The sequence below is a fragment of the Nomascus leucogenys genome, chromosome 13 (genome assembly GCF_006542625.1).
Source record: "Nomascus leucogenys isolate Asia chromosome 13, Asia_NLE_v1, whole genome shotgun sequence".
Lineage (NCBI taxonomy): Eukaryota > Metazoa > Chordata > Mammalia > Primates > Hylobatidae > Nomascus > Nomascus leucogenys.
In genome coordinates this window covers 24588102-24601150 of record NC_044393.1, presented here as the reverse complement: position 1 = coordinate 24601150, position 13049 = coordinate 24588102, and positions in this window count along the sequence as shown.

Genomic DNA, 13049 nt, shown 5'->3' with positions numbered 1-13049 from the left:
TAATTTTTCAACCCTTACCCCTCTCACTGTTCCCCACTCTTATAGTCCCTAGTGTCTATTGTTGCCACTCTGATACATTTTTCAATCTTTTTTCTCCTGTTTCTTCATATTGGATAATTTCTAAGAATTTGTCTTCAAGTTTACTGAGCCTTTTTTCTGTAATCTCCAATTTGCTGCTGAGCCCATCAAGTTATTTTTTTCATTTCAGATGAATTTTCTGCTTTTGGATCTCTATTTCATTCTCTTTCATAGCTTTCATTTTTCTTTCTCTGATGTTCCCCATTTGTTTCCTCGGTTTCCTTTAAATGATTGAATATATTTATGGATCTTTTTCTGCTAATGTTAACACCTTAAATGAGGTCTTTTTGTATTTATTATTGTCCAGTATTGTCCAGCTTTCCTGCTTCTTCACATGTCTGGTAATTTTTTATTATATGCTGAATATTGTGGATTATTCAATAGAAGTTGGATCATGTTGTCTTCCTTTAAAGAGGGTTGACTTTTGTTCTGGCAGGAAGTTAATGGACTAGTGGTTCTCCTCGATCTTACTGAGTCTTGGTTTTCAGCTTTATTAAGTGGGTCCAGAATAGCCCTTACTCTAGGGTAAAAGTTGTCAAGCTTCGGTAAAGAACCAGATAGTAAATATTTTAGGCTCTGTGGGCTACATATGGTATCTGCCACATATTCTTACTCATTGTGTTTTATGATCCTTTAAAAATGTAAAATGCATTATTAGCTTGTGGGCCATGCAAAACCAGGCCATAGGCTTGTGGTCTTTCTGGTGTGTCAGTTAAATATCTAGGGTATTAATGAGGGCTCTGTACTCTGGCTAGACTGAAATACCATCTATAAGCACTGGGTGAACTCTGGTATTTCTATTCCACTCTCAACCCATTGGCAGCTACTTTCTGCTAGGTCCCATGGAGCCTTGCTCTGTACTTTTTCACCTGAACTCCTAGCCAAGGACCCGCAGGACACTCCCACTCAGACTTCTGGAGTTCCTTCACTCTATTACCATGCCCCACACAGTCTAACTGGTTCAGTTAATTTCAATGGCTGCCTCTTTCTGAATTTCGGTGGCTGCCTCTCCCATTCAGTAGGACCATCCTGCTCTGCTAAAGCTTGCTATCTACGTGTGCCATGGTTAGGAAATTTTTCATAGACAAGGATCAGAGATGGATTTAGAGTTCTCTTCCTATGTTTCCCCTGCCTATAGGCCAATGCCTGGAAACAACTGCCTCAGCTATGCCTCAGTTTCATGCTTACTTATCACAAGAGGTCAAGTCTGTTACTGATTACTGTGTCAGGGCTGGAGAGGGAAATCCCACTGTGGTATTTTAGAAAACCATCTGACAATATCATTCTCATGCTTCAAGTCCTTGAATGACTCCTTTTCACACCAAGGATAAAAATACAAACTCCTACAGTTTGTGCCCAAGATTCTTCACAATCTTTTGCCTATTTACTTCCTTTGCCCCATCTTCTGCCATGAACCCTGTGCTTCAGGCATACTGAGCTTTGAACCAATGCTCCAACATATCTTTTATGCTTCTGTGAGTGTGTTCTGCCTGTTAAGTCTTAATATCATTTATTCATTCTGGGCCTGATCAAATTCTTCTCATTCTTCACTTTCATGTCACTGCTTTTGGGTTGATTTCCTGAACTCCCCTGGGTAAGGTTAGATGGTAAATCTATGTGTTCTCATATCAATTTGTACATCCTTTAAAACACTTATCATTTTGTTTTAATTATTTGCTATACGTCTTTCGGGTTGCAAATTCATATTCTTTCTGGTGAGAAGGGACATTGAATGGTGTTGTCCGGGTGTAAGACACAGAATATGGTGGAGACTGCTCACCTGGACCATGGATGCCTTGTCTAGAAGGAACTATGGTTATTAGCATGAACTTATTCTTGATGTATGAGAATACAAACCCAGTGTTGCCAAATTGCCTAATTTTTCAAGATAATCTGGAATTCAGGATTTCTACATGTAATTTCCTGATTTTTAAGTGTACACACACACACACACACACACACACACACACACACACACACACGGTAAAGGCCAAACAAAATTTCTGTGGGCTGAATATATCCTGCGAGCTGAAAGTTTTTTGCCTCTGCACTAGAAAATGGTTTGGAGTAAAATTTCCAATGTTACAACAATGCAGGCAGATGATATTTTTGGATCAGATGCAGTATTTTTTGCCACCAAATATGTTAAATATCCAACAAGCCATGGCTGAGACATTACACCAAGTCCATGCTGATAAGAACTTTTCATTTGTTTGCATCACATGTGATCTGTAGATTCATGGCACTACTATTTGTAGATCACATAACTTCGGAATTTGTAGGGGCCTGAGCAGTTATTCTCAGAGTCTGTGCTGGAAGTGCCTTTCCTCTATAACATCCTGGATAGATCCCAGCCCATCCGTGAATAGTGCACACCTAATATAGCAGAACTCATACCTTGTAAGGTAATTTAGTTAATTACCAAGCACTTCACTTATTTAAGAGGTTTTCATTACATTAAACAAATCCAATTTCCCTGTTAAGTATTCTTATTGACCTTTTGGAATTCTATAGCAGTATCTAATTCCTCTTCTGTTTGATGGTGCTAATTATCTCAATAAAGCTACCAAAAAAAAAAAAACCAAAAAACTTCTGATCCTAAGTCTTATGGACTCCCTGTAAAACAGCAATGATTCCTTCTCTTATTTTCCTTTGTCATGGTTTCCTTCATCTACCCCAAACTGATTCTGGGTGTTAGCAACAGCTCATGTGAAATGTGAATAACATCACACTCCGGGGACTGTTGTGGGGTTGGGGGAGGGGGGAGGGGGGAGGGACAGCATTAGGAGATACACCTAATGCTAAATGACGAGTTAATGGGTGCAGGAAATCAATGTGGCACATGGATACATATGTAACAAACCTGCACATTGTGCACATGTACCCTAAAACCTGAAGTATAAAAAAAAAAAAAGAAGCTAATATGTAGAAAGAATTAAAAAAAAAAAAAAAAAGAATGCTCTAGGGCTTTCTGGTCAACACAAGATACTTGTATCAAAGACATAGATGGCCACATAGCTGTAGACGCTGTAAATGCAGCAAGGTTGAATTTACTGTTCAGCTTCCTCATCATGTGGCTGTCCTAGTGAGCTTACTATCAACTTAGGTTCCTCAGCTACTTTAGTCATATTTTTCTTCAGCCATGTTTTCCCATCCTGAAACTTCATAGCTGGCTTTATGGACTTAGGTGCAGTAATGTTCATTTCTATCATATTATTTTATTGTGTTAGAGATGATACATTCTCCATTTTTAATCAGTTGGAAGAATAGATCATCTCTAATACAATAAAATTGAGACGAATGATTGATCTCAATTTTAATTTATTTGTTCATTCATTCATTCAACTATGTATCAAGCACCCATTTATGTGCCAAGTACTAAAAGTACAATGATGAAGATACTCAGAGATTAATGCTAGTTATTCACCTTGTTTACTGCTGCTTCAAATTTTGTATCACCTGTGAATGTGATGAGCACATTAAGGTGACAAAAATGGCCAACTAAGATTATATGCCAGATATAGAAAGATGTTTAATTTGAGAATATCTCGATGTAATTTACTACATTAACACTTTAAAAAGGAGAAAAAATTTTTATAATAAAAGTAAATGTAGAAATAGAATTTGATAAAATAATTCACCTTTTCCTTTGTGTTAAGATAAAAACCCTGTAGATTAATATGGAAAATAATTTCTTAATAAAGAATATCTTCTGAAAAGTGACAGCAAGCATTATAATTAATTGAATAGATATAGAAGCATTTTTTAAGGTTAAGAATAAGGTATGGATGCCTATCATTGTCACTTTTGTCCAAAACTATATTGGAAGCTTCAACCAACACAATAAGAGTATGTAAAGTAATCATGGGTATGAGGATTGAAAAGAAAAAGACAAAACGTCATTATTTTTAAGCAATATGATTGTTCATATAGAAAGATAATCTACTTATAATCATTACAACTAATAAGAGAGATTAGTAATATTGCTGTATACAAAATCAGAGTATTAAAAAAGTTTATATACATCATGAACAATTAGAAAATGTAGTATAAAAATACATATTATTTGTAATATTAGCAAAACTATACGTGGCTTAGGAATACAATGTGCAATACTTTAGGGAAAAATTATAATGCTTTACTAAAGGTCATAGAAGAAAATTCAAGAGAGAGACATATGTTCATGGAGAGTAAGATCAATAGTGTAAAGATGTCAATTCTAAAGAACTTGAACCCTGTGGGAAAAGCACTGCAGGAGAAGTGTAAGTATTGGGTAATGGTTGAGGTCAGCCAGGCACAGCATCATGGTATCAAGAAATCAGCAACTGAAACCTCACATGCTAAGACTGCATGACAAAATGAGAAGATAGATGGCCCACATTTGGTGGGTGAAGGGGGTGAAGTTAGTGTTTATAATACAATTATATTTCCAGTAGAAAAATTAAATAACTAAAAATAATCTCCATTATGTAGACTGTGTATATATGATGAAATGAGAAATAAAGGCTACTACTCTGTGGCCCTTCTGTGTATAGTCTGTGTCCTTACTTGAAATGGATAGAATACTCAGATGGGGGTAGTAAGGGAGAGTTTAAAGAACTATTTATAGGAATGTCAACAGGGGTAGGGGATACCTAAAATGATGGCAGAGCAGCTAGGGGCTAGCAATAGGTCGGAGTCATTGTGATCCCTAGGCTGAAGACACATAGGGTTAATGGCTGTTAATGGAAATCAGAGGCATAGTTGTAGCTGTAGGAGGATCAAGAGATGGCAATTGTTACTTTCTGTAGAGGAACACAGCCACTGCTAAACAATGGCCCAGCAGAGAGGACTTGGTGGAATAAATATCACAACCTCACTCCTCTCCTACCCTCCGTTCATCTGTTGGTGAACTCCATTGACCAACTCCTACTGAAAGTCAGAGGGAAAAAAAATCCCATTGGCGTAGTCTATAAAAGTTGACATCCTAGAGCACAGAGCAGGGCAAAGAAGAGCAAATAATGGATTTAGAGGGGAAAAGAGAGAATGTCCAGCTCACAAGAGTAGCTCTTCACCAAGCTTATATGTTACACGTCTACTCACACTCCATTAACTGATGAGAATCAATGTTGAGGAGTGGATGATTTTTGCACTTTAACCCAATCAGGACTAGACCAGAGCAGAGCCTTCTAAAGAAGGGTCTTCAGTGCCTATTTCTAAACTATGCTGGGGAAAGCAGGATCTGACTGGAGAATAAGTCCCTTGGTAAACAAATGTGAGTATTTGCCTTGTTCAGTCCAGCTTATGCTCTGAACAACTAAGGATCTTTAACTATATCCCAATGTACCCAGGTAACTCCAATTATTAGGAGCCAGTGAATTGGATATATACTTTGTGCTCATTCCATTCTCCTTCCTACTGCTGAGTCAGTCACTGGTGAAATGGAACTCACTGCTTGGATTGTCTTCATTTGGATCTCAATTCCATCATTAAACAAATATTTATTGAGTGCCTTCCATGTGCAAGACACTATTCGGGCACAGTGGGAATATAACAATGAGTATGAGAGTCCTTGCCCTCCAGATCTTCCAGGTTGGTAAGAAAAAGAAACTAAATTCATAGAAAGCTGCAATGAAAGGCTGAATTTGTTATCCTACTACCCCTGTTTTTTTCCCCAAACTGCTTCTCTTTATGGGCAATGTGGTTGTCCTCCATTTTGTTTGTGTTGATGTCTTGATTCTTTTTTTTTTTTTTTTTTTTTTTTTTGTGATGGAATCTCGCTCTGTCACCCAGGCTGGAGTGGAGTAGTGAGATCTTGGCTCACTGCAACCTCCACCTCCCAAGTTTAAGCAATTCTCCTGCCTCAGCCTCCTGAGTAGCTGAGATTACAGCCACGTGCCACCATGCCTGGCTACTTTTTGTATTTTTAGTAGAGACAGGGTTTCACCATGTTGGCCACAGGCTGGTCTCAAACTCCTGACCTCAGGTGATCTGCCTGCCTCGGCCTCCCAAGGTGCTGGGATTAGAGGTGTGAGCCACTGCGCCCGGCCAGATGTCTTGATTCTTTTGACAAACCTGTCCTTAGAAATACTATGATTGTAGGATTAGGAGGCTGTAAGCAAAAGGTTTAAATAATAGCACGTTGGTGTTTACTAGGAGACCTCTTCCCTAAATACATCATGCTTTTGCTGGGGGTAGGATGGGACTCAGAATGTGGGCTTACTTCTTTGTGTCTCTACATTGAGTAGCTTCATGCCATAAGTGTTATTAGCACAACTAGAGAACTGTGCATATTTATAAAGTGTGATCAGTGTTATTCTGTACACATTAGCTTGAGGGCACATGGCATTTAACTCTTGCAATTCCAGATTCATGCAGTGACCTTAGTCAGAGTCTGCAATTTTGTCTTCAGCCCTACCTTGATAGCAACAGAATCCGCCCAATCAGAAAGAAAGGAAATGAAAGGGGAAGAGTGGGTTTTTTTTGGGGAGGGGTGCCTTTGCAGTGAGCTCTGCTCTGTCTCAATCTTTCTTACAGGAGGCTAAGCATTAGTAGCCCCTAGTCCTATGGATACGGTTTGTAGATTCTCTTGTCTTAGAACCCAATGGCTGCAGCAAGGTACTCATAGCTGCTTCTGTTTTCCCTAGAATTCTCTAGCCAGTTGTGGTCACCAACCCAAAGACTCAAGTAGAAAAAGTCCCAAGTATTTAAGGGCTCATCCCACCCTAAGAGGTCCACAGGAGCTTCAGAATATAGCAGATTGGGTCTCACATTCGTTGTTTTGTTGTTATTTGTTTTTCGGTTTTACGTAAACCTGAGTGCCAGTATATTTGGGTTGAGACTGGGCCTCTAACAAGGCCCCTGAATTCCAGTCTGCTCTTACGTCTGCCCTTTTGGTATAGTTCAAGTTCCACTCAAAGTGGTCCTCAGAACAGCCTTCAACAGATTTTGGAAGAAAATAAAAGGAGGCCCATGGACAGAAAACTTAGGGAGATGTTGCATACCCCCTTCTTTTCTGGGGAATAAAAATGGTAATCATATATTAGAGGCTCTGGGAAGTCTTACAATCACCATAAGGAAAGAAAAACCCACTTTGATTAAACCCACATTTTACAAATGTATTTGCTCATACATTCCTCCTCTCCTTTAGGGAAAATCATAATATGTTGGATTGTCAAACTTTCAATAAATGTGAGTGGCTGTTGGCTATGGGAGGTCTGCTGAGAACTGTAAAGTTTTCAGGAATTGGAACTCTAAAGGCTACCTTCCAGGACCCTGCCCGCTACAGTCAGTCCCCACATCTGTGAGCTTCTGTGGATACCTGACCAGCGGTAGCTCCCCAGTGAACGCCCTTTATGAGCCAGCACTGGGCAGGGTATTGCAGCCAGAAGGCATGAGACAAGCTTGAGGCAGTGCCTTAAAGGGTGGTTTCCATGGATGCCACCCAGACCCAGATCCCAGAGGCACACACACAAGCATTTGCATCTGTTTTTTCACTCGGCTGGCTGGCTTCCTCAGGCCCAGAGCTGGGGTCTGGGGATTCCCATCTGGGTTCTGCCGTTAATGGGTTGTGTGACCTTGGAGCAGTTACTTAACCTTGGGGTCCTGTTTCCTCAGCTGTAAAATGAGGGGGTTGCATTGTGGTCCCAAAGGGAGGCTTCCAGTTCTGCTACTCTGTGAATTTTGCAAGCACAAAATTGTGTGTCCCCTCTCTATGCCTCAATGCTTTTGTCTTGCAAACGAAATGAGTGTGAGCCTCAGAAAAAGTGGGATGGCTTATAGAATTGATGAATGCATGGTGGTTTAAGCTGGAGTTCCAGTTCTTGCCTGCACTTGCACCTTGCATCCTGAGGCTGACATCTGCTTATTGTCAAAATACTGGAAGACGCACACATAAGCAAAATCAAAGATCCAAATGGGAAGTTGGCCACAGGGAAGCTGGGCCCTTAAGCAGCAGTTACAAAATGAAGTATCAAGAGGTCGCCAGGAAAAGTGAAAGAGAACGGTCTGGTTTGAATCCTAGCACTAGCCGCTTAACCTCACTTGATCCGTTTCTTAATCCTTAAGTCCTAGCTCTCTGGGTCATCCTAAGGGTTCAATGGGGAGCAAAGCTTCGGAATCAGACAACTTAGGTTGATGGCTTTGCTCTGCAACTCACTCACTGTGACCTCCAGTGGGGGTTGAGTAACTCTTATCTGAAATGCTTGAGATCAGAAGGGTTTCACATTTCATATTTTTGTCAGATTTTAGAATATCTGCATGATATTAATACTTATGCTCCAATGAGCATTTCCTTTGAGTATCATATTGGAGTTTGGAGCATTTCGGATTTCAGATTATTGGATTTGGGGTGCTCAACTTGTAGTCTGTTTGCTATTGTTGGTTGTAGTCAGTTCTCAGTAAATATTGGCTCTCTCCATCCATATTTATTTCTGTTCTATCCTTTTCCGGATTCATATGATATGAGACATCATTGTCCAATTTCTTTCTTATAACAGTATTATTCTTTTTTTGCTAGATGCAAAGGGAAGCCTTGACATAAACAAAGCACAACCTGATTTTTTGAGCCATTTAAAAGTTTCTTTTATAAATTCATTTCTTGAATCACCTTTTTTCCCATTTAATTAGTATTTATTTGCCTCTGTGTTTTAGTCTCAGTAGGTAAACCAGGAAGTGGGAGCTGAGGTCAAGGAACTTTCTCCTTGTGAGTCTAAGCTCATGGCACACAGGGCTGAGCTCCTGGGAAGCAGGTGGAGAAACCTCCAGATCCTGGGAAGGAGAGAGGGGGATGCCTGCATACTCTTCTGCCCCAGTGAGCAGGTGTGCCCCGCCCCTGTCTCTCAGCAAAGACCTGCCAAGTAACAATTGACACATTGTGTGGAAATAAAAGCAGTGGGCGAGTAGCTGCAGTTTCTAATGGCAGCGTGGGTAGTGGGGGGCGGGCCAACCCCAGCAGTGACAGCTGTGGTACCCAACATTGTCAGTGCAGACGCTGATGGCCTCTGTTCCCCATGCCTGCCCACATTTGTGCACCCTGTCACTGCAGGGTGACAAGCCCAAACACAGGGAGCCTCCCTTTCTTATGCTAATCCTCTGTAATGACAGCTTCCCCAGCCCACCAGGTGTGACAGCCACCACAGGCAGCCTCCACTCCCACTGCTGAGTTTCCCACCCCGAGTCCTGGACCTGATTCAGGATGGAGCCTGGAGGAGGACAGACACCCTCTGCCAGCCATGAAGATCCCAGGCCCACAAGTTGCTGACCCTCTGTAGCCTAGATCTTGACTCTCTCCTGCTCACTAGGGCATCTTGTCACTGTCCACTGTCTTCATCTTCATCCACCCTACTCCTTGCTGTCTAACCACAAGCGTCTTCTTTATGTTCTTACATGCACTAAAACCTTCCTTGTTTTCTCTTGCTGTTCTTTCTTGCTTGGAGACCTTTGACACTTGCTCTTCCCTTCCTTGATTTATTCCTGTCCTTCAGGACTCTGGTAATGCTGCCGCTTCTCTGGCTTTCTTGTTCTATATCGATAGCCCTGTGTTTGTTCTTTAACATCACTTTATTTCCTAGATACTATTGATGTTGATCTCAGTCTTTAATGTTCTTGTCTGCTAATGTATTTATTTGCTTATTTGTCTCTTCTACTAGAATATAAACTCTATAAAGGCAGAGACCTGGTCTGGCTTGTTCACAGCTCCATCCCTAGAGTGTATTCCCCGTTGCCTGGAACATAGTAGCTACTCAATGAACACAAGTGGAATGAATAAATGAATAAAAGTATGCATGCAGGAAAACGCTCCCATAAGTAACTGTGGCTCATCAAGCAATGATCCCCAAATGGGAAGTCATGACCCCAAGGGCACACACTGTCTTAGAAAAGCTGCCCAATGATCCTAGTGCTTGCTCTTTTATAAGAGTAGGTGAACTCTGCTGCAAAGGCCTGTTCCTGTGCAGCCTTCTGCTGCTTTTGCTTTCCTAAATTTTATTTGTCTGATCCTTTAGCCATGTTCTACCCCAACTCTGGTTACAGCTAGTTAAATGATTAACATTTGCTCTCCCAGGCTAGTCCAGCCTGAGGGCTACGGGTAAAAATCGTTTAAAAATCTTGTTTTCTTTCTGAAAACTTGTAAGGATCTCTATCTTTGAAGTTTGGAAATTTCACAAGATACCGAGGGTGTATGTCTTTTTTCATTAGTTCTGCCTGGGGCTCAGTGAACCCTTTCAGTCTGAAGACCAAACCAGCCTGTGCTCTAATTCACAGCTTTCTTCTATTATTTGATTATTACTTTTCTCCCATTCATTTTCCTTTCTTCTTTTGGCTCTCCTAGTAATTACTTAAGTCTCCTGAATTCATCCTTTAAGTCCCTTATCGGCTCACCCTTGAATCTCCTTTTAAAACTTTAATTCTTATGCATTTATGCATTTATGTTTGGACTGATTTGTAAGATGTTTCTTCTAATTGGTCTTTCCATCACTAACTCTCAGGAGTGACTCTTCACTTTTTCAAATTTTCTATGAAATTTTTAAATTTTGGAAATAATTTTCTTCCAGAAAGCCTGTTTCTTGCCTCAATCACATCTCTTTGAAAGGGAATGTTACTTTTCTATCAAAGTTTTTTTTGTTGTTGTTTTTGTTTTTTGTTTTGTTTTTTCTGTTTCTCCCAATTTTTTGGCCTCAACAGGAGCCATCTGTTCCCATTTGTCAGCCTGGTCCCCTGTCTCAAGTTACTGAGTCTCTTTAAAAAGGATGGAGGTTTCTTTGCCTTCTCATGGATGTGGATGCCTCCGCATCCATAAACGTGGTAAGGACACTGAGGCTCTTGTTCTGGTGGGTTTGCACTCTGTCCTTCTTAACCCCAATTCTGCCCTCTGCCTCGTCCACTGTCTCCTCCACAGAACCTCACATCCTAGATATGCTCAGGCTTGTCTCTGGATTTCATACTTTGGGCAGTTCAATTGTTTTGAGTCACCCAAATAGGAAATGTAGAGAGAAAGACTGAGCAGCCACCTTTCCAGAATGTCCAGTAGCACTACAAAATGCAGTGGGTAGGTGGTTTGGTTCTTAGCCTACCCCATTGTGATCACCAGGGACCCTCTCCCCTATCTGTGGCCACTCTGTTTTCCTGAGGATATGTTGGTTACCTCAGGTGCTCCCCTTGGTGGTCAATGAATTTCTCTAGCTTCAGCTTCATTCTCCCATCCCCATCCCTGCTTCCCTTCCCCAACCCCGTGTCATCCTCTCATTGAAGACACTACCTATGTCTGCTAATCATCCATCATGCACATGTTAAACCTGCCTTGACTGGCCTGGCTCTTCTTGCCACAGTGATATACGGATTCCTTTGTATCCTGCCTCAAAACAAATCTTCATTTGTTATGCTCTGGCAATCTGGAACATTGCTCAGAGCTGGCAGCCTCTGGGTGCTCAATTCAAAGTAGCTCTTCCTGCAGGCAATGACCAGAGGATCCCCAGAACTACTTTGATCAAGTTGATCAAGTTTTATCCTTTTCTAGGCTGCTTATTTATTCCATCAGTTCTCAAATTGTGGTCCAGACCCTTTCAGGAGTCTGTGCAGTCAAAACTAATTTCTTGAGGAGATTAGGGTGTTAATTTTCCTGTTCTTACTTTCACAAACACGTAGTGGAGTTTCCAAAGTTACCCACATATCATGACGTCATTGCTCTGGTGGTGAATGGGATGTGTAAATGAATATTCTTGGGTTTAAAGCATTTATCAGTTCTAATTTTTAATATGGTACATATCAATAGCTATAATTCACATAAACACAAGCTCCTTGGGGTATTCAACACTTTTTACAAGATGTAAACAGTCCTGAAACTAAAAAGCTGAACAAATATTGATGTATTCATTTACTCAAAAAATATTATTGAGTCCCTGCTGTGTACCAGACACTATTTTTTTGTGGATTATGAGGAAACATAAAGAATGAGACAGAGCCTTTGCTTTTGTGGACATTCTAGCTGAGGAGGTAGACAATTACAAGTTAGTAATTAAGGATAGTATCTAATTTCAGGTGGTGATAAGTAAATGAAGAAAAAACAAAGCTGAGGAAAGAGTGCAAATGCCAAGGGTTGCAATTTTAGATGGGAGAGTCAGGGAGGCCTCTTTGCAGAAACCACGTTGGATCAGAGACCTGAATGATGCCTAATTCTTTGTATCATTTCTCCCAGGAGGATAAGAGGCTCAAAGTACACGTGGACTCATGGTTGCCCATTAGGACATGACCGGGATTTCCAGTGGGTGTACAAAATTTGTCTCTCATGAAAGACATTACTACCTTAAATAGATCAATCCAAAGTTCAGTTCAAAATGTTTATCACAATCATATGAATCATTTATTAAATATTTAATAGCTGATATTTACCATGTGCCAGGGATTGTGAAAATTATATCACATGCATTTCTCATTGAATCCTCATAATAACACACTAAGCTAAGTACTATTCATATCTCTACTTTGAAGATGGGGAATCAGAAGGCTAAAGATGAAGATGCAAAGTCCATCATCAAAGCAGTTAGCAGCAAAACCAGATTTCAAATCCTTGTTTTTCTGGTTCCAAAATTTATGCTCTTGACCATGAGGCAATTGTGCATGGCCTGGGAATCTATAAATGAATTCACGTTCCTTTCTTTGTAGAAGCTCATTGTATTATGGAAATAATAAATAGACAGTAAATTATTATACCATGTGGTAAATTCTTGGATTTAGAAAAGCATAGACTATAACAAGAAACCAAAAGAGGGTCATTTAACCCAACTGGTGGGAAAGCACCTAAAGAAGCTTCTAGAAAGAGGTGATTCGAAATCTGAATCCTGAGAGTTGTGAGGACAATCAAGGGAAAAAAGAAGAGAAGTATGTTCCTGGTTAATAAATGAGCATAAACAAAGACACTGATGTATGAATACTATAAAGTGTCCAGAAAACTGGGAAGTTCAGTATTGCTAGAACATGAGAAATGGGAGAACCTT